The sequence below is a fragment of the Ictalurus furcatus genome, chromosome 15, assembly GCF_023375685.1.
Source record: "Ictalurus furcatus strain D&B chromosome 15, Billie_1.0, whole genome shotgun sequence".
Classification (NCBI taxonomy): domain Eukaryota; kingdom Metazoa; phylum Chordata; class Actinopteri; order Siluriformes; family Ictaluridae; genus Ictalurus; species Ictalurus furcatus.
The window spans coordinates 13603203-13620017 of NC_071269.1; positions in this window are offsets into that span (position 1 = coordinate 13603203).

Consider the following 16815-nt stretch of genomic DNA (forward strand, 5'->3'; position numbering starts at 1 on the left):
CTAAGACAGGACATAACTGAGCAGTAGACAGCTAAGGGCCTTGCTCAAGGGCCCAACAGTGGCAGCTTGGTGGTGCTGAGATTTAAGCTCACAACTTTCCAGTTAGCAACCCAAAGCTTTAAGCCCTGAGCAACCACTGCCACTGCTTGGGGAAAAGTGTGCAGGTCTTGGTTAATCTCAATCTCCATCTGAAAGGAGAATTGCTAGAAGAGAGAATGAGGAATGGGTAATGAGTTTCCCCATTTTTTTTTTTTTTTTACCTCATTCTAGTTGAGTGCAGGTCTGTAAGTTGGGGGATTCTGGCAGCCAATGATTTTTTCTGCAGATCTCACAATGAGCAGTAGATTCTACTTGGGATGAGCATATGCAGAGCTGTTTTCTTTGACCAATTTGTTTAATACTTTTTGTTTTTCATGGCCAGTGCAACCATTTAATTTCAGCCTTAAAACCTTACATAAGTATGTTATGTCTATTTTTATTTTATTCAGTCAAATTTCTCTGAATCACTCAGATAGGCTATCAAGTTAATATATTGTTTATCTATATAATATATTGTGAATTATAGCATTAGCCTTATCACCTAACAAATAATTTGATCAAGCAATAGGGTACTGCATTACAGAGATAAAACTACCATATTTGACTGCAGTGAAGAGATTTGATACATGGAAATGGTTTTGGACTTCAATTCCACATGGACATTCTTGCTGTGGTTGCTGGGACTACAGTTGCTGTGATGGCCTTAGGATTGCAATTACCACATACAATTTTGCACTCAAGTCTCCTTTAGAGAACAGTGGACTAGTTCAACAAACAGACTTCATATAAAAACCATAATGAACTTTCTTTTACTTTCACACTATCCGGTGTTACCAAGATGAGGATGGGTTCCCTTCTGAGTCTGGGCCCTCTCAAGGTTTCTTCCTCATATCATCTTAGGGAGTTTTTCCTTGCCAGAGTTGCCACCGGCTTGCTCAGTAAGGATAAATTCACACACTTAAAATCTGTGTCCTTTGTTTATATGCTTCTGGAAAGCTGCTTTAAGACAATGTCCATTGTTAAAAGTGCTATACAAATAAAATTTAATTGAACTGAAAATTTAATACAGCAATTAACTCTTACTATGTAGTTAACTGGAATCTTTTGGGAATGGTGACTGGAATCCTATGTGAGTGGTTATTAGAGTAGGTGACTATTTTTTAGCACAGACAATAAACTATCAAAATCCCATTTCTTGAAATAACCTATGATATTAACTTTTTAAGTGTTCATTTGTACCCATATATTATAGTATTATGTGAAAATACAGTGAACAGCAAACTGCCCTCCTGGCCACACATTATTATTTATGAATTACAGGTAATTACAGGTTAGGTATTGAACAGACATGCTGTATGATTTTAGAATTTGTAAATTATGTACAGTAGGGTCCAAAAGTCAGATTTAAAATTTTAAATTGTAAATAAACAGAAGGTTTTGGAAATGTGAAATATTTAAACAAACAAAAGTAAATGTTCAACATCTTGAATATTTAATATTCAAGATTCTGCATGATTAGTAGGTTCCAATTTAAATGTAAGAAAATGTGTGCTATTGACCATGTTAACTGCTTTGTACAAAAGGTGAGATTTTCCTCATGCCTAATCTCTTCTATTGAAGCATGAGTTCAGACGACAGTCCGATAGATTTGATTTAAAATGGACCATAAAGTTTTGCACAAACTTCTGTAGTCCATGCCAGCTCAAGTGCACACTCTCATTAAAGGGTCATGAAACCTCCCTCTTTCCGCTCAAGTCTACCTCTCAATGTTTTTGAAAAATGCAGCTTAAATGGGCATGGATGGCTGTGCGAAGAAGGGAGGGGCAGGGATGTGGCAGGGAAAGGCAGGAGAGGAAGAGGGAGGCGAGCCTTCACAACATGCAAAAAAAAGATGCTGACAAAGGTTGCAGATGAGGCAGAGGACTTTTCTCCTCCTGAATCCCCAGGGCTAAATGGAGACACAGTAGATAACATTGCAAGTCCTACGCCCTGTCTATTTGAATCATTAGCCCCTGGCGTGACTATGGAGGAAAACATAACAAAATCGGAGGCAGCGCGGATGAAAGAAATGTTGGAATAGTAGATAGCTAATAGGCTCAAGCTTTTTACGAATAAAAAGGCGAAGGTTATCCCTTCAACACAGACTCTCGTTTCATAATTTTACACGTGATGGCCCACGGAGCTTTAATCTTATATTATATATTGTATGTACAGTTTTTATAATATATTTTATTATTGTTTTCTTTGAGCCAGAGGCAGCGCGGATGAGAGAAATGTTGGAATGCTAGTTAGCTAATAGACTCAAGCTTTTCAAGAATAAAAGGCGATGCAGACTCTGGTTATATAGTTTTGCACGCGACGGCCCACGGAGCTGTAAGATTAATTAGCTCAAAAGGTAAGTAAAACTGTTATGGTTCAAATTAGACACATACCTCATTTGAAGGGATAGAAAAGTCTTTGGGACATCATTGTGTAGATGCAAACTGCTTTCATGAGCAAGTCCGAAGTCCACCTTTCTCCAATTCTCATAGCTTTCCAGAATAAACACACTCGAACTCTTACACCACTGAAACAAACACCTCCAACCCATTTGAACGCGTCTCTCATCTACTACATCTGTAGGAAAGTACCACGTGCTGTCATGAATAATTAAGAGACAGCATCTTCTCATAGGAGAAGAACACGCAGGCTCATGAATAATTATGAGACACCGACAAATCATCTAAGTACTATAGTACATTGCCACGTCACTGCCTATGACCGAGAAGGCGAAAATAGGGGAAAAAATCTCAAAATTAACCAGCTTTCTCCTACAAATAAATTAACAGATACTAAGATTGTCTTTTATGATGTGCGATACGAACACCTCTGTTAAAATCTCAGAAAAAGTAGTTTAGTGTTTCATGATGCTTTAAAATCTATTAAACAAGGATTTATCTGCATAGATTGTCTTTGTTTGTTTAGGTTATTTTGTAACTCTAACAGACATTTATTTAATTCGAAAAATATGTCATGTGACGTCACCGGCGTACTTGATACAATTTGACTGGAATTTCGGCTGGGGTTTTCATTTTCAGTATTGCTCTGGTCTGACGATCTTAAATTTTCATTCAATTGATTGACTGCATCGATTAGATCAGGGTTTAATAGTACTGCATGACTTTGTTCATTTAGGTTATTTTGTAACTCTAGCAGACATTGATTTAATTCAGAAAATATAACGTATGGCATCACCGGTGTGTTTGATACGTCGTAATTTGGACTCTGATTAGGTCTTTCACTAACAACAAGGTGTGACGGAATTAAACTTTCATTCAGCCGGTTGATCGCTTCAGTTAAACATGGATTCAGGGTTGGGTACAGATCATATGTAACGGACCATTTGAAGAATTCTGGTTTCCATCGTAATAGAAATCATTGGGTAATGGAGAATTTTCGGTTCTCATTTTTTTAGTCTCTGTATTCGAACTGCATTTTGGGCGTTTCTGCGCCATATCTATCATACAATTTTCTAATCAACTTTATGTTCACTGTGAGGCATCTATTCACGTTTTCAAGTGTGTTGTACAGTAAAGGAAAAAAAAAAACGTACCTTGACCAGATTCAATTGTATTATCAATCTGTCCAAAGTTTTCCAATAAAGCCATCTTTACTTGGAAGAATTCACGCCACGCTGTGCAGATCTCCTGTAATTCGAGGCTGTGTTGAATGTCGGCTTCCGAGTTGAATTCCTCTTGGTCTTCTATTGCATCACTCGTATCTATAAGTCATAGAACATGTTTTTTTCAAGAGGTTTTATTTTTTTTGGTTTGTTTTTTTTATTTTTGTGCTGGGTAAATAGAATGTAAAATATATGTCAACTCACCGGAAATATCTCCGTCATAAGCACTGATAGTCACGATGCCCTCAACTTCTGAATATGACACAAACAAAGTTTTAATTACGTATGAAAGACTTTACAGCATGAAACATTCATGATTTTATGTTATGACTTACGTGTGGAGCTCAGATTCAAAAGGTCTTGAGCGGTTGTTTCGGGAATCTCATCGTCAGAAATATTCACAACGCTGTTGTCTAAAAGCAGTAAAGCAAATAAAATATACTATTAGTAACTTAACAGTCCCCCTTTTAGCTCACTACACAGATCTAAGAGACAAATTTTAATTACCTACTAGAAACTCATTTGTTTGATACAAACAAAAATATATATACGTATGAAAGACTTTACAGCATGAAACATTCATAATTTAATGTTATGACTTACAAGTAGAGCTCAGATTCAAAAGGCCTTGATCAGATGTCTCGGAAAATTCATCATCAGAAATAATCACAATTAACAATTCCCTTTTAGCTCACTACACAGATCTAAGAGACAAATTTTAATTACCTATACACTAGAATCAGATGAGCTTAGCTCAGTCTTACACTGTAATACAAGTGTAATGAATATTAAAATTTTAGATAAAGTATCATAACAGATTACATAATGATGATTGTTGTACTCAGAAAGATTAGTTTTAGGTTTATATCAATATCATTGTCAAATGGATAATTACATAAACATTGTATTTCAATTTATAATTAACTATTTTAATTTTTTAAAATACATCTTCTTACCTGCTGAGAAATCCATGGTGTCTGGAAGTTTTGAAGGATAGAGTCTGGAAATTCTGTCGAACCTTTGCCGATTTTCAAACTATCAATGTACTTCCTTTTATACACAGGATCATATGCATGCGTGTGTCTCTGTGTCTGTGTGTAATACATCAGAACGGGGATTTACGGGGTTGACCTTTGACCTAGGCCTGATTCTCGGAGTGCTCAACTTTTGTAGACTGGAACGTATGCATGTGTGCAATGTGTGTGGTGTCTGTGCATGCGCGTGTTTGTTTGTGTGTGGAATTGAACCATTGACCTAGACCTAACTCAGGAGTGTTTCACAATCTATGTGAAAGGAAAGAACTTGTATGTGTGTGCGTGTCATATTTTTGGATGGATGTGTGTGTGCTTGTATAGACAGGGTCGTATGCATGCGTGTGTCTCTGTGTCTGTGTGTGTGTCATATTTTTGGTTGGATGTGTATGTGTGTGTGTGGAATACACATGACCATACTATGTATGAGAACATGTTGAGAATCTGGAACCAGATTTAACATAACTATTTTTTATAATGCCACATAAATATTCATCCATTCATCCATCTTCCATACCACTTAATCCTTTTCAGGATCATGGGGAAACCTGGAGCCTATCCCAGGGAGCATCGGGCACAAGGTGGGGTACACCCTGGACAGGGTGCCAATCCATCGCAGGACACACAATCACATACACATTCACACACCCATTCATACACTATGGACACTTTGGACATGCCAATCAGCCTAACACGCATGGGGGAGGAACCCTCGACCCTGGAGGTGTGAGGCAAACGTGCCAACCACTAAGCCACCGTGCGCCCCCAACATAAATATTCCAACATAAATATATTTTATGATGACATGCAAACATAAATATATTTTATGACCTAGACCTACCTCAGAGTGTTTCACATTCTATGTGAAAGGAAAGAACATGTGTGTGTCTGGAATGCATGGGAACCGGATTTAACATAACTATTTTTTATGATGCCAATATAAATATGCCAACATAAATATATTTTATGATGATGACCCCTTTGAACTGTCAGGATCATTAAATTTTATGATCCTGACCCCTTTGACCTGTCACGGTCATTAAATTTTATGATCTTGACCTTTGACCTAGACCTGTCAAAAATAAGATTACAATATATACAAACTATTCCTCTCTCTAACAGTAATCGGCCTGGTTGTGTGTAGTGCAACTGAACCCAATTATGAATGCAGTTTTATAGGTTTGGGGAATTAGTAACTATGGGGGCAAATTCATTTTCACACAGGCCCAGTTAGATAACTTTTTTGCTTCAATAAATAACATTATCATTTAAAAACTATATTTTGTGTTTACTCAGGTTATCTTTGTTTTATCCTAGATTTTGCTTGTGTGTTTTTTTTATATGAAGTGATTCCTATTCTTTAATTGTTACAGAATTATTCATTCATTTTCAGTAACTGCTCTATCCTGATCAGGCTTACAGTGGATCCGGAGCCAATCTCAGTAACACTAGGTGCAAAGTGGGAGAAATCACCCTGGATGGGACACCAGTCCATGCACACACATATTCATGCACTCATTCACTACTGGGGCAATGAGTATAGCCAATAGCCAATCCATCCTCCTACATGATTTTTGGACAGTGGGAAGGAAACCGGAGAACCCAGAGGAAACCTGTCTGAACACAGGGAGAACATGTGAAACTCCATACAGACAATAACCCGAGCTAGGATTGAATCCAGGACTCTGGAGCTGTGAAGCAGCAATGCTACAGTGGCGTGAAAGTTTGTGAACCCTTTAGGAATTTCTATATTTCTGCATAAATATGACCTAAAACATCATCAGATTTTCACACAAGTCCTAACAGTAGACTTAGAGAACATTATTAGAGAAATGAGACAAAAATATTATACTTGGTCATGTATTTATTGAAGATTCAATATTACATATCAGTGAGTGGCAAAAATATGTGAACCTCTACGATTACCAGTTAATTTGAAGGTAAAATTAGAGTCAGGTGTTTGTAATGAATGGGATGACAATCAGGTGCGAGTGATCACCCAGTTTTATTTAAAGAATAGGGATCTATCAAAATCTGATCTTCACAACATGTGTTTGTGGAAGGGTATCATGATATGAACAAAGGAGATTTCTGAGAACATGAGAAAAAGAGTTGTTGATGCTTATCAGGCTGGAAAAGTTTACAAAACCATCTCTAAAGAGTTTGGACTCCACCAATCCACAATCAGGCACATTGTGTACAAATGGAAGAAATTCAAGACCATTGTTAACCTCCCCAGGAGTGGTCGACCAACAAAAGTGGTCGACAGAAAAAAGTCATAAAGGAACCCAGGGTAACTTCTAAACAACTAAAGACCTCTCTCTCATCTCTCATCTAATGTTAATGTTCATGAGTCTACCATCTAGTGAACAATGAACAACAATGGTGTGCATAGCAGAGTTGCCAGGAGAAAGCCACTGCTCTCCAAAAATAACATTGCTGCCCATTTGCAGATGGCTAAAGATGAACAAGACAGAAGGCTTTTGGAAAAAAATGTTTTGTGGGCGGATGAGACCAAAATAGAATTTTTTGGTTTAATTGATAATCATTATGTTTGGAGAAAGGAACACCTTGGATTCCAGCATAAGAACCTTATCCCATCTGTGAAACATGGTGATGGTAGTATCATAGTTTAGGCCTGTTTTGTTGCATCTGGGCCAGGACGACTTTCCATCATTGATGGAACAATGAATGCTTGCAGAGTGGAGCAGCAGGTAAAGTTGCCACCTCATAGTTCCAGGGTCCCCAGTCCAATCCTAAACTGCGGTCCTGAGCATGTTCTCCACGGTTCCTCCTGGTTCCCCCAAAAAATGAAAGTAAGACTGCCTATGCTAAATTTGCCCCAGGTGTGAATGAGTGTGTGCTTAGTGCACTGCAATGTACTGGTGTCCAACCCTGGGTGTATTCCCACTCCCCTTCTTAACCCTTTAACATCATTTCTAAGAAAAAAAGCAATGGAAAATTGTTTTGTTTGCATTTTTTATTTCCTTGGGGCACCAACAACAACAGTTTCTTTTTTTAACAGACCCCACAGTTTGTTTAGTATAGGCCTAGTATGGGTAACATACGGCTTTTTAGTATAGACGATAAGACACTTCATGTTAAAAGTATAAATAAATTTACCAAATACCAAAATATTTTTAGAAAAAGTTAAATAAAATCCAGAGGCAGATGGGTGATTTTCCTGTTGCTAACTTCCTGTAAGGAGGCAAACTGAAAAGGCACACTATTTCAAGACACAGCAACATTTATTAAATGTTTTTAACATATCTAAACCGAGTGGTAGAGAGGCTGAGTTAGGTTCAACATATTTTTCAGTAAGTTGCATTGTGCCAAGCCAGGAAACGAGCAAGCTGCCCAGGCCTGCGTGAAATAGAACACACGTACTGACTTATTACTAATGAACACAGCCAAGCTTCAGTGACTAGTTATTCAGATTAATACAAATGCATTATTTTTAGTCACACAAGCATGTATTGCGTTTATTAATTATTGTATATTGTTTTACCTTTGCACAATTAGTCAGCGCTAAGCCGATGCCAGTTTTCTCTCTTTGCAACTCTTTTGGCTTTTCCTCAACCTGTGCGAAATTTGGGACGAGCTGCGGTGCACTCTCACTTACTGATCGCGTTGCGTTCCCCTTTAAGGAGACCTGACGTAATAATACGCGTCTGCTTTCGTCTCAGCTGTGGTCGTTTTCCCTCGCACGGATTGCAAACAAATCTCACGCACAGGCGTCGCTTACCGCCAGCCTTCCCTCTGCGCGCTTTCGGTGCAATCCGCGCCCGAGCAGCGCAGGGGAAACGCCGTGACAGCTCTTAAATGAAACGAGGAAATTCTGCACCAAAAGCGGGAGGCGGTAAACAGGTATGCAGAACGTGTCGCCAAGGAAGACCTGTGATCAAAACAAGGAAAACGGTGATATGATGCTGCATTATTTCTGCCTGTAGGACAGTTGAAGGACTGTATAAAGGACACATGGCTCAAATGCAACAAAGTAAATTTATATTTGCCACATTTTATATGTACTTAGCATTGCCTAGTTTGGTGTCATCAGGACTGTAGTCTTGGGTTTGGAGGTGTCAGGTGCAGCTGTGACTGCGCACAACAGATGTTTGGCTGCAGAGCATATGCGGCGCGTGAGTGCGTTATTTTCCAGGTGCTGCACGTGCAGAATTATCTGAAATACGTTTGCATAGATGTGTTTTCCTGTAAGTTCTCTCTATTTGCATATGAATCCTTTTAATGACGGATGGACGTGTACTGGTTTTGTGCCTCGTGAGTCGTGACAGGTGCAGAAGCTTGCGTGATAGGGCCTGGTGTGACCTTGCACATATACACTGTAGCCTACTTGTGTCGCAAATATACGGATTATTACCAGTTGTCCTTAAGTATTACCAATAACCCCACTGTAATGGTGTAGATGCATAATCCAGTTGTTTGGCATATACAATCCTTGGGAAGATTTTTCCCTTCTAATGTCTCCCTTTCAAAACCTGTTGTTTCAAACTAAGATCTTACATGACTCAAATTTAACAAACTTAAAAAAATGATTACCCTGCTGAAAAATCCAAGATAGTCTGATCAGCTACAGGAAATCAAGAAAGTAATAGGCATACCTGCTGAAAAATCCAGCTTAGTTTGGTGATCAACCAGCTGGCAAAACACAGGCCGAGCTGATGGATCTGGTAGACCAAATATAGTGTACCAGTTTTGCCAGCAGGTTGCTGGCCAAACCAAGCTGGATTTTTCAGCAGGTAGGCCTATAACTTTCTTGATTTGTTCTCTACTGTGTATCACGCCACTAAAACAGCATGTGGAGACCCAATCATTATCCTTTGGGTTTATCACATTCTGGAATAGTGGCTGTCTCCATGGAGACTTTTTTCACCCTGCTGGTGTGCTGTCTCATGTGTTTTGTTTTTCTTTGCATGTCTTGTTCAGTGCATTTCATTGCCATCCATGGCAAAGCACCATTTATCTGTAGTATTTGGTATAAATGGGCTGGCAGGGTCCCCTGAATTTCATAAATAAAAATACATCCATGTCTCGTTTTTGGCATCCATCACAGATTATGTGCTGTTAGCAAAAATCTCAAAGTAGATTATTTCAGATTTATGTGGAACCAAGGATTTATATGACTACCAGTGATCATAAGAATAATATACAGAATGGTATGAAGAATAGAGGCTGGGCTGATTATATATGTAGCCCAGACTGTAGATTCATGCAGCCTATCAGTGACCGTCATGTCAGGTGATTACAGAGAATTAAACGCCCTCTAGATTTCTGTGCATTGGGAATAGGAACATTTTCACTGACACATCCGTAACACATTATCAGCAGTGATTGAGTAGGCGCATGATAAATATAGTCATGGGTATAATTTAGTGTAAATTAGGTGGATTATTTAATCTATCATGCATATTTCCTTTTCTAACAAAATGGTTACAGGGTTTCGTATTCAGAGAAAACAGCATGAACCCAGTAGGCCAGTATCTATTACACTTTTAGCCCTCCCTTCTAATATCACAGCCCATCTAATACTAAGGCCCTCTAAAATTAGGGGAACTATGTATAAAAGGTGTCCTTGAATCAGAGCTGAAGTACAGCAGTGATGTATTGTTCATGAACAAGTCAGCACTTTCTCAGAGAGTCAACGCTCATTTCTAAAGATGCTTGATTTGTAAATGAAGAAAAAAAAAAGATTAGATCCTGTGATGCTCTGGCTAAAATTCTCAGTGCTGGTTCATCATGTACGGTGCAATATCACTTGCATCCACTTAAATCTCCCTGATTACATATAATAAAATGTGCAGGATAGGGAGTACTCCAGGATCAGGATTGGGAACCTGTGGTATAGCATAACAGTTTAGCACTAAATCCAAGAAAATGGTTAAATGTTTGACCCTCACCAAGGTATAGCCTAGGCAAAATAAGTATGAGTGCCTGATTGTAGTGCAGTTTGTGTAGCATATTGGAGAAGGTGAATGGGTTCCAGGATAAAAGATCAGCATTATGGGATGTCAGGCAATCAAAAAGAAGTCTAGAATACTCTGAGCTAATTGGAAACAGATAAATCTGCACTGATTGGTGACGTGATACAATTTCAGGATTTTACATGATTAGAGTACACAGCCAAAACAAAAAAAATCTTGACTGTCTAATTAAATGGGAATGCACTCTAAACAAATGGTGACAAATTATAAATTATGTTTATATAGACAAACATAAAGTGTCTTAGTAAGGTAAACATGGGCACAGATTCTACAAGTCTCTGCAATTCTACTGGAGGGATGGGACGCCATCATTTTCTTAATCATCAAACTCATTCAGTGAGCCCTTGTGCCCTGTAGATAGGGGCATTTTCATTCTGTAAGCAAGCATCATGGCATAAATGTTTTGGGCCTTGGGTTCTCAGGCTATCAGGAAACACTCTATATAGGAAACTGAAACCCAGCCAAACTGGAAGATTCAAAATGCTGTACTAATTAGACTGCAGATCCTGGTTACATGACAGATTCATGATACAGTTTTTAATTTTCCAGTACCTATAAAGAATGTGTATGTGTCCTAAAAATACACAGAAGAAGTTTCTTTTTGACTGTACTATGTGTTTGGTGATGGATATTATTTGTGTGTTAGGGGTGCCGTAACAGGGGGGGAAAGATTAGGATGATTCTAAGGGACCTGGTCAGACATAACTTTATTTATGTACTTTAATGTTGTGAATTCTATTCTATGTGAATAGCCTCATTGGAAATATATTTACAGAAAAAAATGTTGACACATCCAATACTTATTTCCCCTACTGTAAATGGCCTCTTTGCACAATAATCTATTAAGAAGCATGCTATAATGAATGCCCTCAGACTGTGCCAAGTGCGTGTGTGTGTCCCCTTAAAACATTCGTAGATTATTCAGAAACACTTCACAGTTGTCGGTCATTACACACATCAGGTAGATGGCAAGAGATGACGCAGACAAAATCGGTATACCAGAAGAGGAAAGAAAAACATGAAAAAGAGGAGAGAGCAAGACAGGGGACACAGTCACCCAGTTTTTCAAAAAAAAATAAGGTGATTTATGTTCCCTGTTTTGTGCTATGATTCTGAAGCTAGCCTGTATGAAACTTTTATAATTAACATAAAAGAGAAATTCTATCAGTTACTCACCCCGATGTTTATCTTTGGATGTTGGAACACAATTTTTCTAAGAATGTATGTTTTTCCATGCAATCAAGCAATAAGTAATGGGGCATTGAGCTTCAAAAAGGACGGAAACGCACCAAGCGACAATAAAACTAGTCCAGTGTTGTATATATTCAAGCTTTTTGAAGCCTTTTGAACAGCCTTCTGTGAGGAATCAATCTAAATTTCATGTAATCATATAAATCTACTTTAATTGTCCCATGTGAGTTTATGAGAGAAGTTTTTTAATGATGTCCGATTCGTCAGTGAATCGTTTGTTTGAGTTGGTTCATTTCAATGAATTGGAGAATCCCGTTAACAAAACCAGTCTGAATGATTTATTCATGAATAGAACCGATTGATTCTCAAGTTCAACTCACTGATTCAATGATCCTGTCACTGCTCTATCTAATTTCCACATTTCTTTCTGGAGCTGCTGGTGTGTGAAAGTTATTATTCACTCAATTAATAATAATGATAATAATAATAATAGTAAAGTTCATTGTTCTTCGTATTTGGGGAATAAGAAATTACAAGTTGACAACTTATAAAGACACCCAGGCATAGTTTCTATCGTGTCTGTGTATGAGAGAGAGAGTACAATGGTGTTAATTACTTGTACTGTGTATATATAGTTATTTATATATAGTTATAAATGTATAATTTCAGTTAATTTAATAAACTGCTCAAATTTAGTTCTTTATAGTCTCTTATTAAATATGCAATAATTGTTATGCTTATTGATAACAATTGTTTTTACACATGGCAATAAGACAAGAAAATTATCCAGGGGACCCAGAAACCCTAGCACCTCTCTCTCTCTCTCTCTCTCTCTCTCTCTCTGTGTCTCTCTCTGTCTCTCTGTGTGTGTGTGTGTGTGTGTGTGTGTGTGTGTGTGTGTGTGTGTATGAGATGTATAAGGCTATCCTTATTCCTAAGATACTGTAATTAAAACTGAGGAGATATGCTACCACCATCGTCATTAGCTGCCTATTAGGAAACCTTTTAATTTAGCCTGCTAATTAGCCTTGTAACTACTGATGGAGGCCAGGTGTATTAACATAAAATGAACAGCTTTCCTGTTTGGGACCTATTTGGAAATCATTGTCACATGAAAACAAAGTTAGATAATATTTTAGTAATGCTGTTGTTAAATATTAGTGGGTGAGGTTGATGGTGATACTGCCTTGGAAGTACAAAATTGTCTAGGATGTCTTTGTATGCTGAAGCATTACAATTTCTTTTCACTGGAATTAAGGAGCCCAAACGTGTTCCATCATGCCAATATCCCTGCGCACAAAGCTCCATGAAGACAGGGTTTTCCAAAGATGGAGTAGTAGAACTTAAGTGGCCTGCAAAGAGCCCTGATCCCCACCCCACTGAACACCTTTGGGATGAATTGGAACAACGACTGCACCCCAGGCCTCCTCGCCCGACATCAGTGCCTGACCTCACTATTGCTCTTGTGGCTGAATGGGCACAAATCCTTAGAACCATGCTCCATATTGGAAAACCTTCCCAAAATAGTGGAGGTTATTATATATAAAAAAACAAAAACAAAAAAAAAACACACACACACTTAGAATCATGGAGTGGATAGACTACAACCGCAAAATACCACATCAAACCCCATTATTTTGTTTGCTGTTTTATGCTTATGCAAACAATTATAGATTGGCATAATTATGCTGAACCAGTACTTTTGGTCTAATCTACTTAGTTTTATATATGAATATATGAAAGAATGTGTCATTTTCTTATGTTGCATAATGTTGATGATATTATTATATGTTCAGTGTGAGTATAATCACTTTAGCCTAATCCCTTCTGCAAGTTATAAATAATTAAAACACAAGCATGCTCACTAGCAAATTCACCATGGTCTGTATACAACCCCACTAAGGTCAGGTTATCTCTAGTGGTTATCCTCCATTAAACGGTATTGGCTTTATCTGGATCCCAGGGTCTAGCTATCATTGTGTGTTTATTATTTGTAATAGAAGCCCATGGTGAAAAGGTGAAATGGTGACTGTCAAACACTCAACTTCATTTGCAAGCTTATTTCTGGGCTGCCTTTCCTGTGCCTTAGAGACCAACCTGAGGTCACCCCAGTCACTGTAAAGGAGGATGATACAGCACTTTTTGACATGTAGTGATGAATATGACTTTGCAAGGCAGAGCTAAGGTCTGAATTTTTTGTTGCAAGGGTTTGTTAGGAAAAAGCTATGGATCAAAACTATGTGTTTAGTCTTTTTAATTTGTGGGAGTGTTTATGACCGTGTTTATGACTATGGCAGCAGTGTGTGTATGCGTGTGTGTGTGTGTGTGTGTACATTTGCGTATACGAGTGTGTGTGTGTGTGTGTGTGTGTGTGATGTGGAGATGTGGATGTGTGTGTGTGTGCGTGTGTGTGTGTGTGTGTTGGAGAGGTGTCTCACAGGGGTTGGGGGTTGTTTGCTGGGGCAGGGTAGGCAGTGACTCACTTTCTGCACTCTCTGCATGGTATTGCGTCATGTGTGAGGGAATCCCAGGGTGTATTATTGCAGTTAGTTCACGATAAGACTGGTACAATTTCACTGGTACTATTTCACTTTTAGAAAGATGCTCCATAAGACATCCGTCAAGGTCATGCTGTAGCCTGTACAATGCAAAACCAAGCCCAATCCAAAGAAAATCCTTCCTATGAAATTGCTGTGTAATGTCTGCTGTGCTGCTATATTTTGTTGATATATATTCTGACAAGGTACTACATGTTTGAACAGCCATACATCTAACAACCAATTGGGTAAATCTATAAATTAGACTTTTCTCATCTTTACTGGCTCCCCTATCAAATATGTTAATTGAAATTTTTCATGGAAAACACACGCAAGCATGTTATTTTTCACTCAAATTGCAGTAGATTTTTGTGGTATTTGTAAAATAATTCAAGGTCACATTTCCCTTGGTGTAGCTAAATGCAGCTCTGGGGTGTAGATAACCAAGAGAAAGCATAGTCATCAAGTAAACCAGATTTAGGAAATTGGCACAGTTAAGGCAGACCATTGCAGAAAATGTACAGTGTACACTACAGTGTGGAGAGGTATAAATTCCCTGATGCATGCTTCCTCTTTCTCCCATCAGCTTTATACAGCAGGGTGTGTTTAAAGCTGTACACAGCAAGGTGTGTTTTACATCTATAAAGATGTATGATATAACAGGGCTGCACAGAGAATACCTGCTAACCAAACTAAAAGAATAGAGGTAACTATGCAGTAGGTGAACTGATGACACTAACTTGCCCCTAGACGTGAATGAGTGTGTGAATGTGTGTGCCCTGTTATGACCTTAAGTCCCATACAGGGTGCATTCCCGCCTCATGCTCAGTGTTCCCGGGATTGGCTCCTGAGCTACTCCATTGAGAAGTTATTTGAGTTCAGATCACTGTATCAACAATAGCGAACAAGTGGGTTATAAGCATCTGAGATGCCATTTTTCCTCCCACCACTATTCTGGTCAGTTTAAAGTGATGAGATCAATCATTTTTGCTGGACCTTTGTTTCATTTTCTATATTCTAGAACATGTAGTTAGAAAGCCCGGAGGCCTAATGATATGTTACTGGATTGGGTGTGCCCACGAAAGGATTAGCAGGGCAAATGAAAAGATATGAGAATGACCAATACTGCCTGGTGTTCATGGCTAATGGGAACACAAAAATAGTGAGTGGCAGGAAAAATTGAGGAGAAGGAAGATGAGGAACAGAGAACAGATGCAGTGGGTTAAATAATTATTGAACGTGTCAAAAATTTTTTCAGTAAATATATTTCCAACAAGGCTATTCACATGAAATTTTCACCAGACATCAGTATTAACTCAAGAAATCGGGTTAAAATTCAAACATTAAAGTCCATGAATAAATTCAAGTGTAATAAAGTGGAATGACACAGGGAAAAAAAGTATTGACCACGCCAAGAAATAGCAGTTCTCCAAGGCAAGGTAAAGCAAGGAACCAGCTGAAATCCGTAAGTAATTATACCTCCCCTCTGTTCAAATTAATATCGCCTAGGTTAGTAAATTGATGGTTTCCGTTACCAAGGTGTCACACAAGAAACATCTCGTGATAGGTAAAAGCAAAGTGCTCTTCCAAGACCTTTGCAACCTTATTGTTGCAAAACATTTTGATGGAATCAGATAAAGGTATATTTCAAAACTTCTGAATCTTCCAGTAAGCACCATTGGGGCCATTATCCGCAGTGGAAGCAACATCACTCCATCCTCAACTGGCCACACACAGGAGCGCCTCGTAAGATTTCTGACCAGGGAGTCAGAAGAATAGTCAGAAGTGTAGCCCAATGGAGTCCTGTACCAGGAGATTCTTGAGAAGAATCTGCTGCCATCCACCAGGATGTTGACGATGAGAGGTGGGTGGACCCTCCAGCAGGACAGTGATCCAAAGCATACAGTAAAGGAAACTCTTAATTGGTTTCAGAGAAAAAATCAAGGCGTTAGAATGGCCCAGTCAATCACTTGACTTGAATCCAACTGAACAAGATTTAAAGACAGTATGTTTAGAAGATATGAATAGCCTCATTGGAAATATATTTACTGAAAGAAATTTTGACGCGTTCTATACTTCTTTCCCCCACTGTACATCCACTAGCTACCTAGTGGCAGACACCCTACCTAACAACTCATAGTGCCATTAAACCCTAGAGTAAATTTTGTTTTATTTAAACACAGAGCATTTTCTGTGAGTTTAGATTTTATTAATTGTCAGTTGTAAAGGTCTTTCTGTGGAGCTAGATCTCTGACTTACATTTGTAGCTTTGTTGATTTTTCCATTTCCTGGTGTTGATGTGTCTTTGACTTAACTCTTTTTTACCAAAAAATGAAATTTCCACCTGTTGTGGATGT